The sequence below is a fragment of the Oncorhynchus keta genome, chromosome 36 (assembly GCF_023373465.1).
Source record: "Oncorhynchus keta strain PuntledgeMale-10-30-2019 chromosome 36, Oket_V2, whole genome shotgun sequence".
Taxonomy (NCBI): Eukaryota; Metazoa; Chordata; class Actinopteri; order Salmoniformes; family Salmonidae; genus Oncorhynchus; species Oncorhynchus keta.
Genome location: NC_068456.1, coordinates 3,576,830 through 3,594,743, shown reverse-complemented (window position 1 = coordinate 3,594,743; position 17,914 = coordinate 3,576,830). Strand labels below are relative to the sequence as shown.

Sequence of the window (17,914 nt, the reverse complement as noted above, 5' to 3'; positions counted from 1 at the left end):
AGAGGCTATACGGACCAAAGGTATGTATATAAATAATTGATATTGACACGGTGCCCTAATTGATGACTTATGTCGCACAGCGGCAGTCGAGACGAAGAAATTCGATTGTCAGTCCTCCTGAAAAGTTGCTTCTTCGAAACCCGGAGCTGACAAGGTAAAAATCTGTCGTTCTGCCCCTGAACAAGGTAGTTAACCCACTTTTTAAATATAATGTTAGTTGTTTGAGAAGACAAATCACCAGGAAATCAGCTCAACATTTGCCGTGTCAATTTGCCGTGTACTAATGATTCATCCTGATGAGCCCTTTACAGCTAGACAAATGTCAAATTCTGAAGTGGCTAGACACTTCAGCGAGAATTTGACATTTGTCTGCCAATGTCGGGACTTGTGAATTTTTATCGGAGTAATGTTTTTTTTTTTACAAACATTTTTATCGGAGTAATGTTTTTTTTTTTTACAAACATGTAGCAAGACATTAATGCTGTGCAGTCATTGTTTTGTGTTAATGGTTTGCCATTTGGTTTATTTTGATCAATTCCCCATTACCGGTGACCAGTAGTAAATGGACCGTTAATCGCGTCATTTCGTTACATTCAGTTATGTTAATACTTAAATTAATTAGTCCTACAGACATTTGCCGTTCTCAGAGTGGAAACTTTTGCAGAGTTCACAACCTGTTACACTTGTGAGAAACAAGTTTTGGTTTATTTCATAGCTTCAATTACAAATGTTTCATTGCATTTTGGTTGGAGCGCTCCATGTGAGCAATGAGTGTATTTTCTGTCATCTTAATGTTAACGGAACGTTTGCGCCTGAGCACCTATAGAAGTAGACTAACTGGTCTGCTGCGTGCAAATTTAGGAAAGTGCCCATTTGGGGATGTTTGATTTGACTGTCTTATCTCGGCACCACCAAGATGCGCTTCTATAAGTAATTGTTTCTTCGCCTCACACAGTAAGTCAATGAAGTCCTTAATTTTTTTTTTATGACGATAGTTCCACATAGTATTTCCAAAATCTTTCCAACACTCTCCCCCTTGATAATAACCAGGCCTTGGTGTGAAAGAGCAAAATGTAATGCTCTGAGGATACCAATATCCAGTGGTAATGTCATAAAATACCTGAACACATTTCCCTTTGTGCAAAATCAGCTGTGTTTGTCCGGAGCTCACTGGTGCAGGAAACCGAGGGCCCGGAATAGGCTAGTTGATACAATGTTGCAAGTTCGCTGGCAACAGCTTCGGGATGGACCTTCATATATATATATATATATATATATATATATATATATATATATGTATGTCATTGGGCCGGAGCCAGTTGATTGATTTGATGAGCTATGAAGTGCGTTGTAGCCTAAGTCAAGACAGATAGAAAAGGAGGCAGACCGATGGAGTAGAGCGACGAATGCGTTTGTCAGCTTTCTGTATTTTCACTTAGTTCACAGTGGAAGTTATATGCCTGCGTCTACATTGGCCAGGGGTTTCCAACAGGTCGACCACGTAGCTCACCTATGAGTAGTTCGCCAAACAATTCTGAAAGTACATGCAATTTTCACGTGTTTCACCGAAAACTGTCATTAAAAAAATCTCACAAGTAGGCCCTATTAGGCACAGCAAGCGCCCAGCTAATATCTAATCAACATTGACATTATCCCACTCCTGGTTAGACGCTATTGGCGTAAAAATCCAAACCTAACACAATATCTGCCAATTTCCAGCAATCAAATCAAATCAAATGTATTTATATAGCCCTTCGTACATCAGCTGATATCTCAAAGTGCTGTACAGAAACCCAGCCTAAAACCCCAAACAGCAAGCAATGCAGGTGTAGAAGCAATATTGCCCCTGTCTGTCTGTGTGGGGGGCACTTTTGTAAATCACTCCATGTGTAGCCAGATGTGGTAAACATCTTGTGAGTTTAAAAAATACTTTCCCCAAAACCTTTTCAACTTAATGTTAATTGCAAAGTAGGCTTACCTGGCAGAAGTGTATCATGAGTAAGTATATCATTTGTATCTACACTGAACAAAAATATAAACGCAACCATTTCAAAGATTTGACTGATTTATAGTTCATAAGAAATTCAATCAATTGAAATTAATTAATTAGGCAATAATCTATGGATTTCACAAGACGGGATATATATATATATATATATACACATCTTAAAAAATAGGCCTCATGATCTCGTTACAGTATTTCTGTGCATTCAAATTGCCGTCGATAAAATGCAATTGTTTGTTGTCCGTAGTTTATGCCTGCCCATACCAAAACCCCACCGCCACCATGGGGCACTCTGTTGTCAGGTCAAGACGCTGGTGTGGGCGACGCTGGTGCGCTTCCCTGAAACCGTTTCTGACAGTTTGTGCAGAAATTCTTCCGTGGCGCAATTAAAGGGCCAGATGCGCAATTAAAAGTGGAGTTGCACTCAATTTTAAGTGTTAGTTTTCTTCTAGACCTAAAGAAATGTGTCTGAAGTATTGACATGGGCTCAGAACATCAAATTTTGTTTCTCTGTGAACAATCGTAATTTTAAGAGTGAAAAATAAAGCCGATTTTGGGGGAAAAAAAACAGATTTTATTAACCATTATTTGACCAGGTATATTGACAGAACAGTGTACTACTACTTTCTTGTACATTAAGGACCTTGGGAAGAGTTGCAGGGGAGAGGAGGAGAATATGCCTATTTGAAAGCTAGAAAAATAATTAGCTCAGGACATGTTTCATTTTTTAAAAGTAGCTCTCATGCTAGAACAGGTTGGAGACCCCTGGCACAGGCTCTCTTCATTCCATGCGCTCATTTCTTTAGCCGCCAATGGCTAACTGTGAATCAATGTGTACATATGACAGAGATTAGTGGAATTTTAACTTTTAGATTTGATCATTTTAATTCCAATTAGTATTATTAACCACATGACAATGATTTTGAGAAACTAAAACATTATTCAAATGAAACTCTTCCATGAAAAATGCACATATGCAAATCATAACTGGCACGCAGATCGGTAGAGGTTGAAGGATAACGTGTAAACTTCCCCAAACTTGAAACTCATGTTCAGCCTTGGAATAGATTATTAGAGCACACATTTCTTTGCCATAGGCAAAATTACCAGGGGGGATGGGTGGGACATGTCCATGTAGAATAGTTTTTGGTCAGGGGTACCCCATATAGCATATGAACATGTCATAAGCAATGGCAAAATGTGTGGAATTGTAGGACATTTGCATATACAGTTGACTTTGGGCACAAAAAAGGTCCAACTCTTCCTCTTTCTCAATTTTCAAGCAGAAATGGACTTTGCATTTCGTGGTTTATTGTTGTCATTTGGTCATGTGACTGACATTTGTTAGCTAAGCTAGCCAATGTAGCTAAACAGTAACTCCTCCAGTATGTGTTGACATCATTTTTCAGGATTTGTTTTTGGACGGAAGCTGTAGAAAGCGGTAAGAAATGGCACTTCTGTAGCCAAATATCTTATTAATATATATATATATATATTTTTTTTTGTTGCATTAAATCACCTAGTATGATGGTGCATTGATGAATTTTACAGTTTAAAGACAATATTTGAGTTTTTGCCCAAAGTCAACCTTTAAAGTAGCTGTCCAGGTTTTCTAGATTTCTATGAAATATCACTTAAAATTAATTACATTGAGTGAAATAGTTTTCCTTCCCAATTTTTTTTATTAAGCATGTTAAAAAGCAGCTTTTTTGTATTGGAAAGCTTTGGGCATACCCCAACAACGGAATGGTGTGGGAGTATCCCGGTCATTAACCTTTTGACCCGTACGATCACTTATTTGTGATCATTGTTGAGTAGTCCCTGCAGCGTTGTCTAAAAAGCATCTATAATGTTTTGTACTGATGAAAAATAAAATGTCTAAACTTTATTCCACAATTTCACCTTTAATTTTAAAAGATCAACGCAAACTTCATCATCCAAGTATCACAGGGAACACATCCACAGCCAATCTAAATACCAGGTTAAGTTAGCGATCTAACGGCTACACTTGTTTGCAATGTTCCACATCTCTGGTGAGCAAAAGGGAGAAATGTGAAATTGTTTAGAAAAGAGATATGTGTCAGATAAACTAACAGCTAAATTCTTTGTGATGGCAGCCATGTTTGTTTGACAAGACAACTCCCTAATCCCAGAACGCCATTCACTAAAAACGCAAATAAACAAAGTCAAAGATGGCTGCACCTGTTGCCCGAATAAGATCAATTTAGTCTGGCCACTTTTCACCATGTAACAAATCTTTGATGTGCTTGTTACAGAGTACACAATAACCTGAGCACATGCAGTTTTTGACAAGGCAAATAAAATGTTAGCGCCTCAAATACAAGCCTACCTTTGTGCGAAAGCTAAACAGGGTTGCCAGATTTGGATGAAACCTTTTTAGTGGTTTGTGGGAGGGGGGTGTATTTTAATTTGTGGAATGTTTTCTAGTCCATGTGGGGTCGAAATGGGGGAAGGTATTGTGGGGGGATATCATAGGAAATATTACTACGATGGGGGTTTTATTAATAAATGGTGTGCAAATACAGAAAGTTCATAAGCTGCATAAACCTCTGGAAAGGGGGTTCTGAGTTGCCAACCCTGAATAACCATAGTTACAATCGAAGTCAGTCCTGACAGAAAAAATGTACTCTTGAAAGATACCCAATAGCCATTGAGTATAGAGGTAGTCTGGTCTTAAAAGGAAACGTCTCACTAATGAGGACCCCTTTTTTCCCAACCATTTTCTCCCAGGACCAATTCCCTGTCTTGCTGAGAGCGCTCCACTTAGTGAACAACGCTATCCCCTTCACAAAATTAGGAATGTCCTAGGCAGCTTGACCGGGGAATTTGGAAGTGTTTGTGCCTCACAAGTACTTGTTCATTGAGGCGTCTCTCATAGCTTGGAAGGGAACGCTTGCATTCCGCCAATACAGCCCATCAAAGCACCACAGATTTGAAGTCCATGTATTTGTTCTATGTGACCGTCTGACAGGATATGTACAGGACCTGATCATCTACACCGGCCCCACCACAGATATAAGGCATTTTGAGGGTCTCTGCATATCTGGATCAGTGATCTCCATGCTGCAGCCTTACCTCAAAGGGTTACACTGTATTTGTGGGCAACTGGTACAGTAGCACTACCCTTTTCCAGTACCTTTTTGAGGTAGAACACAGGGGCCATTCACAAATACGAGTGAAATACTTGCACAGTGGAACCCTGATCACCTGCCAACGTGGTGAGTGAAATTGAGATTTTACCCGCCAATTCCAAAATCTACCCGCATTTGGGGGGTGGCAAGTGTTAATTTTAGGCCCTGGATCAGTTGGTGTAGCACTTGCAAGGCACAGCTGAATATAAATTGAAATAATTTACACTTAAGGAATGCAAACTTCAGACTTCAACAGTATATGGGAGAGGTTGTGGAAGGTAGAGGAAGGAGCTAAAAACAAACCAAATAAAACTATGGTAAAATAGACTGTCCATAAAATATATATATATATATATATTATGCATAAGCTGGAAAGGCAGGCCTAAGTGTTGTTTGCTCAAATTTGGGGAGGGTTGGTAAGGTTGGAGAGTAATAAAATAAATATATATTTTTTTAAAGATATGTACAATTGAAGTCGGAAGTTTACATGCACTTAAGTTGGAGTCACTAAAACTTGTTTCTTAACTACTCCACAAAATTCTTGTCAACAAACTATAGTTTTGGCAAGTCTGTTAGGACATCTACTTTGTGCATGACACAAGTCATTTTTCCAACAATTGTTTACAGACAGAGTGAATAAGTGAAGTAATCTATCACAATTCCAGTGAGTTTACATACACTAAATTGACTGTGCCTTTAAACAGCTTGGAAAATTCCATAAGGAATGTCATGGCTTTAGAAGCTTCTGAGAGGCTAGTTGACATCATTTGAGTCAATTGGAGGTGTAGCTGTGGATGTATTTCAAGGCCTACCTTCAAACTCTGCCTCTTTGCTTGACATCGTGGGAAAATCAAAAGAAATCGGCCAAGACTTCAGAAAAACAATTGTAGACCTCTACAAGTCTGGTTCATCCTTGGGAGCAATTTCCAAATGCCTGAAGGTACCACGTCGATATGTATAAACACCATGGGACCACGCGGCCGTCATACCGCTCAGGAAGGAGAGACATTCTGTCTCCTAGAGATGAACTTACTTTTGTGTGAAAATCAATCCCAGAACAATAGGAAAGGACCTTGTGAAGATGCTGGAGGAACCGGGTACAAAAGTATCTATAGCCACAGTAAAACGAGTCCTATATCGACATAACCTGAAAGGCCTCTCGGCAAGGAAGAAGCCACCACTCCAAAACCCCCATAGGAAAGCCAGACTACGGTTTGCAATTGCACATGGTGACAAAGATCGTACTTTTGGAGAAATGTTGTCTGGTCTGATGAAACAGAAATGGAACTGTTTGGCCATAATGACCATCGTTATGTTTGGTGGAAAAGGGCGGAGGCTTGCAAGCCGAAGAACACCATCCCAACCGTGAAGCACAGGTGGCAGCATCATGTTGTGGGGGTTCTTTGCTGCAAAAGGGACTGGTGCACTTCACAAACTAGATGGCATCATGAGGGAGGAAAATTGTGGTTATTTTGAAGCAACATCTCAAGACATCAGTCAGGAAGTTAAAGCTTGGTCGCAAATGGGTCTTCCAAATGGACAATGACCCCAAGCACACTTTCAAAGTTGTGGCAAAATGGCTTAAGGACAACAAAGTCAAGGTATTGGAGTGACCATCACAAATCCCTGACCTCACTAATATAGAACATTTGTGGGCAGAACTGAAAAAGCGTGTGCGCAAGGAGGCCAACAAACCTGACTCCATTACACTAGCTGTTAGGAGGAATTGGCCAAAATTCAACCAACTTATTGTGGAAGGCTACTCGACACGTTTGACCCAAGTTAAGCAATTTAACGACAATGCTACTGAACACTCAATTAGTGTATATATAAACTTCTGACCCACTAGGAATGTGATGAAAGATATATATATATATAAAAGCTGAAATAAATCACTACGACTATTCTGACATTTCACATTCTTAAAACTGACCCAACTGACTCCCAACTGACCTAAGACAGGGAAATCTTTAAGGATTAAGTGTCAGGAATTGTCAGGACAAACTGAGTTTAAATGTATTTGGCTAAGGTGTATGTAAACTTCCGACTTCAACTGTACAATTATTGCATAAACTGTAGTCTTTCAAATTTGTGATTGACTTAGTGTTGTCTATTGCTGTTTTTGTGTAACATACTTTCAGATCACTGTGTACCTTGTCAGAATACTTTTGGGAACCACCTTCTTGCACAGACTGAGAAGGATGTGGAGGTTTTTGACGAGGTAAAAATAATTGTCTGCTGTTCATTTATTTTCTGGCCTTCTCCAAGAGATATGTAAAGAAATGTATTTGTAATATGAAATATAATTTGCATTTAGTCCTGTTGTCAATCAATGTGAGACTGAACATTGACAAGGTGCAGGAGAAACAGAAGGAGAGCTACCGGGGGAGAATCAAGAAGGGGAAGTAAAGAAGGGCAAGTACTTCGACATCTGGGCAAATTACTTGGGTTTGGAAGAAGCACGAAAGGAAGGCAAGACTTGGGGGAACCTCGCTGCTTTTTCGCTCCTAGCTGGAGTCACCATCCGTTAAGGTGAATATAAAACATCTCAGATAATAATTTTAATTTGCACACAAAACAACCTGAAATCAATTTTAGTTTCCCTATCAATGATATTTTTCTCTTTGTCTCCCTAGGGTTACCTCGGTGGAAGCTAACAACCTTCCCCAGTTGGACGGTCGACCACCGAAAGCCCTGATGCCCTGCACTTCAGTGAAGCCCATTAGACAAAGTATGTTAAGCTTTGGTTGACATTTGAGAAAGCAAGAAATTGTAGTTATGCTGAATGTACCTCTTCAATTGACCTTTCCAAATGACTTTAGGACCATCGACTGTCCGAGCACCCCAGGAGGTATCCCATCCACCAGAGCCAGTGAGTTCAGATCAGTCTGGTTCTCTGAGTCAGAAGGGTACCAGCCTGATGTCCTCAATTACCAACCACTCTCCAACTTTTCATTACATCTGCTACAGCTACTGTTGTTGTCATTATCTGCTAAGAAATATTTTGTGCTCTATCATGCTGGGCACATATGTGCGATACACAGATTAACTAACTAAAAACACTTGCACTGCAAACACTCCGAACAAAGAGAGCGCAGCAGTGACTGGACTTTGCAGTCTCCCTCTTCAAGTCCCCCTTCTGAGACTGGCTGCCTGTCGAGAACAAGTGACAGGCAGAACCTCTCACCCACACAGCAACCACCTCCTTTATAATCCACACACCAGAATTCTGTATTTTAGTTTTTGATTGCCATGAGTGTACAAAGAATCTGTGAAAAATATTAGTGCCACAACTGTACCAAAGGAATATCAATGTTTATGTATTAAAATCTTTAATAGGTTGGTTTTCACAGCGGTTTCACAAGGTGTTAATTGTAAGGTATCCCTTGATGGTATTTATTAGTTCCACATTACTTATTGTTGTGTCCTAGGATCTACAATAGACACATATATATTCAACCACAAGGGTGTGCTAGTGAGCTATGCGAGATAGAAAAAAATGTATCATACTAGAGGATTACAGAAATGATATTATCCGGTGTAAATGAGGGAAGGGCAGGTTAAGATATAAACATGACAGCCAGACAAGCCAGTGTATGAATACTGGTGTTTGAGACTGGTGTTTGGCGGGTACTATTTAATGAAGCTGCCAGTTGAGACTGAAATCTAAAAATGTATAAAACCATAACTAGAGACTCAATGTTTGTCTTCAGCACTGTCAACACTTTGTGCATTTTATGGATTAAAGTGTTGAACATCCTCCATACTACAACTAGCACTGTAGCTGCACTGAATGACTAAAGCAAAGTGTTCCAATAAGCTTGCTTTGATATTTTTAGCAGCTTGTCTCTTTTTTAATATCGAGGAATGTTTCACTTTCCATTTTTACACGCTACGCGCTTATGCACTCACCAGTTCTGTTCTGTGAGCTTGTGTGGCCTGCCACTTCATGGCTGAGCTGTTGTTGCTCCTAGACGTTTCCACTTACAGTTGACCGGGGCAGCTCTAACAGGGCAGAAGTTTTATGAATTTTTTGTATTTGGTATTTTATTCATATCCCCAGTAGCTGTTGCAAAAGCAGCAGAAAGCGTACAGTATATATATATATATATATGTGTGTAACAACCGTTTCACAGGTGCATGTTCATTAATTGTTTATGGTTCATTGAACAAGCATGGGAAACAGTGTTTAAACCCTTTACAATGAAGATCTGTGAAGTTATTTGGATTTTTACTAATTATCTTTGAAAGACAGGGTCCTGAAAAAGGAACGTTTATTTTTTTGCTGAGTTTATATGTTTTGAACATGACAGTTTACAATCTAAGGTAATGCCAAGTCATTTAGTTTCCTCAACGTGTTCAACAGCCACACCATTCATTACTGGATTCAGCTGAGGTCGAGAACTTGTACAAAATACAATGCTCTTAGTTTTAGAGATGTTCAGGACCAGTTTATTACTGGCCACCCATTCAGTGACTTCATTAGCTGTGGCTGCTAATGTGAATACGGTTGAATCATCAGCATAAATGGATGGACACACATGCTATGTTTAATGCCAGTGGCAGGTCATTGGTAAAAAATAGAAAAGAGTAGTGGGCCTTGAGAGCTGCCCTGCGGTACACCATACTTTGTTTGACATTAGAGAAACTTCCATTAAAGAAAACCCATTGAGTTCTATTAGATAGATAGCTCTGAATCCACGATATGGCAGAGGTTGAAAATCCATAACACATACACTCCGTTCAAAAGTTTGGGGTCACTTAGAAATGTCCTTGTTTTTGAAAGAAAATCAAACTTTTGGTCCATTAAAATAACATTAAATTGATCAGAAATACAGTGGAGACCTTGTTAATGTTGTAAATAACTATTGTAGCTAGAACTGGCTGATTTGTAATGGAATATCTACATAGGCGTACAGAGGCCCATAATCAACAACCATCACTCCTGTGTTCCAATGGCATGTTGTGTTAGCTAATCCAAGTTTATCACTTTAAAAGGCTAATTGATCATTTAGATAACCCTTTTGCCTGTAATCGAACCCACAAATGCTGATGCTCCAGATACTCAACTAGTCTAAAGGCCAGTTTAATCAGCACAACCGTTTTCAGCTGTGCTAACATAATTGCAAAATGCTTTTCATTATCAATTAGACTTTTTAAATGATAAACTTGGAATAGCTAGCACAACGTGCCAATGGAACACAGGAGTGATGGGTGCTGATAATGGGACTCTGTAGCCTATGTAAATATTCCATAAAAATAGTAATTTATAACATTAATAATGTCTACACTGTATTTCTGATCAATTTGATGTTATTTTAATGGACATTTTTTAAATGTTATTCTTTCATAAACAAGGACATTTCTAAGAGACCCAAAACTTTTGAACGGTAGTGTACTTTATTTCAACAACAGGTTATGGTCAATAATATCAAAGGCTGTATTGACATCTAACAGTGCAGCTCCCACAATCTGCTTATTATCAATTTCTTTCAATCAATCATCAGTCATTTGTGTCAGTGTTGAGTGCTCTTCTCTAAAGCATGCTGAAAGCCTGTTGTAAATTTGTTTTCAGAGATATAGCATTGTATTTGGTCAAACACAATTTTTCCAACAGTTTGCTAATAGCTGGCAGCAAGCTTAAAGGTCTGCTGTTAGAACCAGTACTGCCCGCTTTACCACTCTTGGGTAGCGGAATTACTTTGGCTTCCTTCCAGGCCTGAGGACAAAGACTTTCCTCTGGGTTCAGATTAAACATTTGATAGAAAGGAGTGGCTATAGAGTCAGCTACCATCCTCGGAAGCTTTCCATCTAAGTGGTCATTCCCAGGAGGTTTGTGATTATTGATCGATAACAAGAATTTTTCCATTTCTCCCACACTTAACTTTACAAAATTCAAATTTGCAATGATTTTCTTTCATTGTTATTTTTTTTTTATGCATGAATACAATTACTCACTGTTCATTGTTGGCATTTCCTGCCTAAGTTTTCCCATTTGATTTTGCCAATTATTTGAATGATTATTTAATAATTGGCAAAATCAAATGGTTTTGTAATAAGCCATGTCGATGACAGATGGAGTTGAATTTGTCTTTCTGCCCATAATTTAATTTAAAGTACTCAAGTTTTTTTCCCATCATTCTTTATATCATTGATCTTGGCTTCATAATACACTTTCTTCTTCTTTTTGTTAAGTTTAGTCACATAATTTCAAATTTGCAGTAAATCAGACAGATTTGCAGCCACATATTAGCCACTCCTTCTGCCCCATCTCTTTCAACCATACAGTTTTTCAATTCCTCATCAATCCATGGAGCCTTAACAATTCTAACAGTCAGTTTCTTTAAAGGGTGCATGTTTATCAATAATTGGAAGAAGCAATTTGATAAATTAATCAAGTGCAGCATCTGGATGCTCCTCATTAATCACATCAGACAAACAAATATTTTTTAACATCATCCAGATTCCAAGAACACAGGATGAGATGTTACTATCCTTTGTGCAAGCACTTCCAAGAGTTAATGAACAGTGAGCGTGGTGAAATTTGGGGAGCGCATCGTCAGTAGTGTACCTTTGGTTCCTAGGGTGTTTCGGCCTTTCACACTATACACCCTCCCCAAAGGCGGCCAGCGACAGGGTGATCAATCCTACGCTTGCGTCCCATTCCCAATTAGTCATAGGAGTTGCCTTGTTGTTGATAGCCAACATCCCATGGGACTATGCATGGCAGGGGCGTCCTCCTCCCTGAGTCAAGCATTGTTGACCGCATACCTCCTGGCCCTCTCACTTCGGGGCCCAGCTGGGGTCTTTCCTCTTCATCCAGAGCCACTGACTGCTGCCTTCTGCCGCCTCTGATACAGCTTTGATTGCCGAACGCTGGCTCTGGCCCTTAATTCCCAGGTCTCTAAGCAGTCTGGTTGTAGATGTTGCCACAAAACCTCTGCAGCCCACCTCCACTGGTCGGACTTCTGTGTTCCAGCCATGATGCCGTGCTTCGGCAGCTAGATCAGCATAGCGCAGATGTTTTCGCTCATAAGCCTCATCTACTGAGTTTTCCCAGGGTACTGTGAGCTCAATGATGAAGACCTTATTGAGTGAACGGGACCAGAGCACCATGTCAGGTCTTAGGGTGGTGGTTGCGATCTCCGGAGGAAACACAAGTTGCCGGCCAATGTCAGCTAGCATTTTCCAGTCGCGGGCCAAGCACAGCTGGTCTCGCTCTAATGGTGTAGAGCCGCTCTTCGGTGGTTTAGTCCCTTCGCGGACAAAGTTTGTCCGTAAGGAGTGTGATGCTGCTGTGGGTGGTAGGGAGTTGGTGGCAGCTCGCTTGTCCTCCAGGGCGGACGCAAGGTTTTTAAGGACTTGGTTGTGACGCCAAGTGTAGCGTCCTTGGGTGAGGCTTGTTTTACACCCTGTGAGAATGTGCCTGAGGTTGGCTGGCATGGAACAGAGGGCACAGTCCGGATCTTCACCATACCATTGGTGAAGATTAACTGGTGTTGGAAGGACGGCATATGTTGCTCTGATGGAAAAGCTCAACCGCCTCGCTTCCATGGCCCAAAGATCCTTCCAGCTGATCTTCCTCTTCTCCACACTGTCCCATCGAGTCCACTGTCCCTGTTTGGCAAGAGAGACTGCCTTGGCCCACCTTGCAGCCTCCTCCTGATGGCGTACTTCCTGCACTACCATCTTCCGCCGCTCTGGTGCAGTGGCCTTACTCCAAGCAGCACGGCTAGTTAGCCCAAGGCCTCCTCTCCCTTGTTGAACATGACCCACAATGTCAGCATGTCTGAGGGCTGCTGTTGCCTCCTGGACTGCTTTTCCTGGCCTCCATTTGCGCCCAGTTGCCAAGGTCGGCGCGTTGTTGCTCACCACTGGGTCGTGAGATTCATTCAGTGTCATCTGGAGCCTGGTTTTTGCACACTTGAATTCCTCTGTTAGACTGGTGAGGGGCAGCTTGAGGACACCATCTCCATAGAGGCCTATGGTGGTAAGGCATCGTGGAACTCCGAGCCACTTCTTTATGTAGCCTGTGACTCCTCTTTCCATCTTCTCCACTGTTGAGATTGGAACCTCATACAGTGCTAAGGGCCACAACACCCGGGGTAGGAGACCAAACTGCAGACACCAGGCCTTTAACTTTCCAGGTAGCTGGGTGTTGTCGATGGACTGTAGGCTACTACTGATGTCTTTGTGCAGCTGTTGCACCTGGTCTTTATCCTTCAGGCTTGCATCATACCACCTTCCAAGGCTTTTTTACCGGCTGCTCAGACACTGTTGGGATTTGGTCATCTCCGATGAAGAATTTCAGGTCAGAGAGTACTCCCTTCACAATCGAGATGCTGCGTGACTTGGATGGTTTAATCTTCATACGGGCCCAGCTGATGTTCTCCTCGAGTTTTCTGAGCAGTCTCCTGGTGCATGGGACAGTGGTGGTCAATGTTGTAATGTCGTCCATGTAGGCTCTGAGTGGAGGGAGGCGGAAACCAGAGTCGACTCGCTGTCCACCAACAACCCATTTTGAGGATCTGATGATAACCTCCATTGCCATTGTGAATGCCAACGGAGAAATGGTACATCCCGCCATTATACCTACATTCAGGCACTGCCATGAGGTGGTGAAGCAGAACTGCAGATCCTGGAAGTACGACTTCACCAGGTTTGTGATGGTGTCCGGTATGTGGAAAAATCTGAAGGCAGACCACAGGAGTTCATGGGGCACAGAGCCAAATGCATTGGCGAGGTCGAGGAAGACTACATGGAGGTCCCTTTTCTCCACCTTGGCCATTTGGATCTGGTGCCAGATCATGCTGGAATGTTCCAAGCAGCCAGAGAACCCTGATATTCCTGCCTTCTGTACAGATGTATCGACGTATGCATTCCTTTGCAGGTACTCAGCCATCCTCTGGGCAATGACCCTAAAGAAGATTTTACCCTCGACATTCAGTAAGGAGATTGGGCGGAATTGGCTGATGTTCACTGCATCCTTCTCCTTAGGGATCAGGACCCCGCCTGCCCTACGCCACACTTTGGGTATTATCTTCTTCTGCCAAGCTGTTCTCATAAGCCCCCAGAGGAACCTCAGGACGTCTGGTGCGTTCTTATACACTTTGTACGGGACTCCATTTGGCCCCGGGGCTGATGCTGTTCTTGCCCGTCGAACTGTGTTTTCCACCTCTTTCCATGTCGGAGGGCTGGTCTCAATATGATGTTCCGGGGTTCAATGGGTGGGTTAGGGTTAGGGTTAGGGTTATAAGAGTCTGAGTAAAATCTTTTGTATGATCTCTTATACACTAGTTTAGGTCCAGCTGTTGGAACTTTGGCTTTCTTGAATATAGCCACTATATTGTGATCACTGCATTCAATGGGTACAGATTCAGCTTTAGAACAAAGTTCTACAGTATTAGTAAAAATGTGATCGATACATATCGATGATCTTGTTCCTGTAGTGTTTGTATACATCCTGATATTGATTAATAACCTGAACCAGATTACAGGCACTGGTTACAGTAAGAAGCTTCCTCTAGAGCGGACAGCTTGATGAAAACCAGTCAATACTCAGGTCCCCAAGAAAGTAGACCTCTCTGTTTACATCACATACAGTGGCTTGTGAAAGTATTCACCCCCTTGGCATTTTTCCTATTTTGTTTCCTTACAACCTGGAATTAATTTGAAGATTTTTGGGTGGTTTGTGTCATCTGATTTACACCAACATGCCTACCACTTTGTAGATACAAAATATTTTCTATTGTGAAACAAACAAGAAATAAGACCAAAAAACAGATCTTGAACGTGTAGAACTATTCAGATCTTATTTACAGGCTTCATAGCGGGGGTGAATACATATTCAAGTCATTTTTCCCATTTCACTTCACTAAGTTGGACTGTTTTGTGTATATCCATTACATGAAATCCAAATAAAAATCTATTTTAAATCACAGGTTGTAATTCAACTAAATAGGAAAAACGCCAAGTGGGATGAATACTTTCACAAGGCACTGTAGTCTATTTATTGTGGTGTTGAAGTCCGTATGTTTTGTTTATTGGTTGTGTGGTGCCAAAACCTGTTGGTGAAAAATGTTTTTTTATATTTATTATTATTTTAATTTTACACCACACAACCAATAAACAAAACATGACGACTTCAACACCACATCGTATTTACAATGACGGCCGACCCCAGACAAACCCAGATGACGCTGGGCCAATTGTGCGCCACCCAATCACGGTCGGATGTGATTCAGCTTGGATTCAAACCAAGGACTGTAGCACCTTTTGCACTGAAATACAGTGCCTTAGACCGTTGCGCCACTCAGGAGCCCTAAGAGCAGTTCGAACCCGAGCCGCGGCGGTGGGAGCGCCGAATCCTAACCACTACACTAGTGTTGCATATATTTAATATAATTATAAATATGGCATCAAAATGTTGAAAATATATGATTTCCCCTAGCTGGTCATGAAGTAATGAAACAGGCAGTGAGAGTGAGCTCGTCTGTGGCGGTTGGTGAACCCTCAATCTTCTTGCTACAGGCTCCGGCTGTGCCACAAACACATGCTGAAGTAGCAAAGTCAATATTGAATTTTATAAACAAGGGTCGCCAGTGCATTTAGATCTGTCCCTAAGGAAGTTGTTCAAAAACCTCCAAGTAACTTAGAAATTCCATTAATAAATCCTTCCAGGAAAACTCTGTGAACCATAGTAAAACGTTCAGAGAACATCCCGACAACCAAAGCAGTTACATTCCCAGAACATGTGAAATTTTCACTTCCATTCTCAGAATGTTTAAAAAACATTCCGTTTTACCATTCAGGAAAATTCTGGCTTCATTCCCAGAACTAATGGGAAACCTGTCACGACTCCGACCGAAGGTGGCTCCCCTTCCCGTTCGGGGGGCGCTCGGGGGTCATCGTCACCAGCCTACTAGCTGCCACTGATTCTTTTCTCCCCCTCCTTATGTGTTTATTGATTACACCTGTTTTGGGTTTGTTGTAATTAGTTGGGCTTTATTAGTCAGCCGGCCCGCCCGTTTCTTTGTGCGGGATTGATTATTGTAACCCTGGTGTTTGATACAGACGAACATGTTCGTGTATAGTGCTGAACTGTTTTCGTTCCCCGTGTCTGGGGCATTTTGTTTGAGCACCCAGTGTTTAGTGGTTCACCGTGTGTGCATTAAAAGAGCACTATATTGAACTCTCTGTTTTCCTGCGCCTGACTTCACCCTCACGACACCCAGTACCTTACAAAACAAAAAAATGTACGTTCCCACAACATCCAAGGAACCAAATGTGCTCACTGGGTTATTACAGTAACCCTATGAGTGGGGACCAACCAGGGTAGATTATGTAGAGTAAGAGAAGTCAAGCATGCTGACATACCGGTATAGCTAGAGTGGAATCCCCTTTTCAGCTTCATCACGGAAATACTGAGACGTAGAGAAGGGAGGGAGATACAGTAAAACCAGTGGGAGAGAAAGGGGGATTTCCTAGGAAGAATAACAAACAAGGCAGAACCACCTAGCTGCTTACACCTGAGTATCTGTCAATATAACATGACGAGGAAGAAGGATTAATGTGGTTGTTCCGGTTATCATACCTGTCATGTTTCACTTACCGATAGTTTGTGTACACATTCATCTATATGCTGTCTGTCACATTCATCTCTATATGACTGATCTGTTCCACTCGTTGACACTTGTACACACTACCCCTCGAGTGCCCTGTTTTATCCATGACATCATGGGTTTCGACATGCACATAGTGGAGACAATGTTATTTTTTAGGCTTCAGGCCTGTCTAGATTGGTCTAGATCACTGGTTCTCGAAGCTGCTCCTGGACACCCAAAGGGCTGCACAATTTTGTTTTTGCCCTAGCACTACACAGCTGATTCAAATGATCAACTCATGAGGCTTGAATATATATGCACGCAACACTTTTCCATGTTTTTTTTTTATTTCACTTCACTAAATTGGACTATTTTGTGTATGTCCATTACATGAAATCCAAATAAAAATCAATTTAAATTACAGGTTGTAAAGCAACAAAATAGGAAAAACACAAAGGGGATGAATACTTTTACAAGGCACTGTACACTATGAAGCATTTCACACATATTATTTAGATACTGACTGTTAGCACTTGGTGTTGCCCATAGCAGCACCCCAAAATAAAAGGCCTTGGATGTGCCAAGTGAACCTGCAAACACAACATTTCAATAACACTTGACATAAGATCTTCTCTAAGCATTACTGGGATATGTCTCTGAATATATACAGCAACACCTCCCCCATAAGCTTTTCTGTCTCTTCTATAGATGTTATATCCTTGTATTGCTACTGCTGTATCATCAAGTTATTATCTAAGTGAGTCTCAGAAATGGCGAATATATTAATGTTATCTGATGTTAGTAAGATATTGATTTCATGAACATTATTTCTAAGTCTACATACATTAACATGGGCTATTTTCAGCCCTTTTCCAGGTAGCTTATCAGGGATAGACATTACTGAAAAGAGCAAACAAAGCAATAGAAAATATATATATATACATTCAGCAGTCCATTAATGTGTGTGTGTGTGTGTGTGTGTGTGTGTGTGTGTGTGTGTGTGTGTGTGTGTGTGTGTGTGTGTGTGTGTGTGTGTGTGTGTGTGTGTGTGTGTGTGTGTGTGTGTGGCCATTCTACTGTCAATGTTTGTCTATGGAGATTGCATGGCTGTGTGCTAAATTGTATACACCTGTCAGCAATGGTTGTGGCTGAAA

General features: G+C 41.2%; 1 protein-coding gene and 1 long non-coding RNA gene across 9 annotated transcripts in view; one reads left to right on the top strand and one right to left on the bottom strand.

Moving 5' to 3' along the window:
* LOC118369474 (palmitoyltransferase ZDHHC16A-like) overlaps positions 1-17,914 on the bottom strand; it is a 77,809-nt gene that overhangs the window by 26,719 nt on the left and 33,176 nt on the right. Inside the window, exon 1 of one of the 4 annotated variants that reach the window (XM_035753879.2) lies at positions 1,121-1,249. The exons of the other annotated variants lie outside the window; for them this stretch is intronic. The gene's annotated coding sequence lies outside the window, so the exon portion shown is untranslated. Of the gene's footprint in view, positions 1-1,120; positions 1,250-17,914 lie in introns of those variants that run through there. 4 annotated transcript variants of the gene reach the window in all.
* LOC118369476 (uncharacterized) lies at positions 6-8,507 on the top strand. 5 transcript variants are annotated; one of them, XR_004822614.1, is made up of 6 exons: positions 67-154; positions 4,998-5,244; positions 7,299-7,378; positions 7,475-7,689; positions 7,794-7,888; positions 7,980-8,507. It is a non-coding gene; the product is annotated as an uncharacterized LOC118369476 (long non-coding RNA). The 5 variants fall into 5 exon arrangements; XR_004822616.2 differs by lacking the exons at positions 67-154; positions 4,998-5,244 and adding an exon at positions 6-20; XR_004822613.1 differs by lacking the exon at positions 4,998-5,244 and having other exon boundaries at positions 22-154.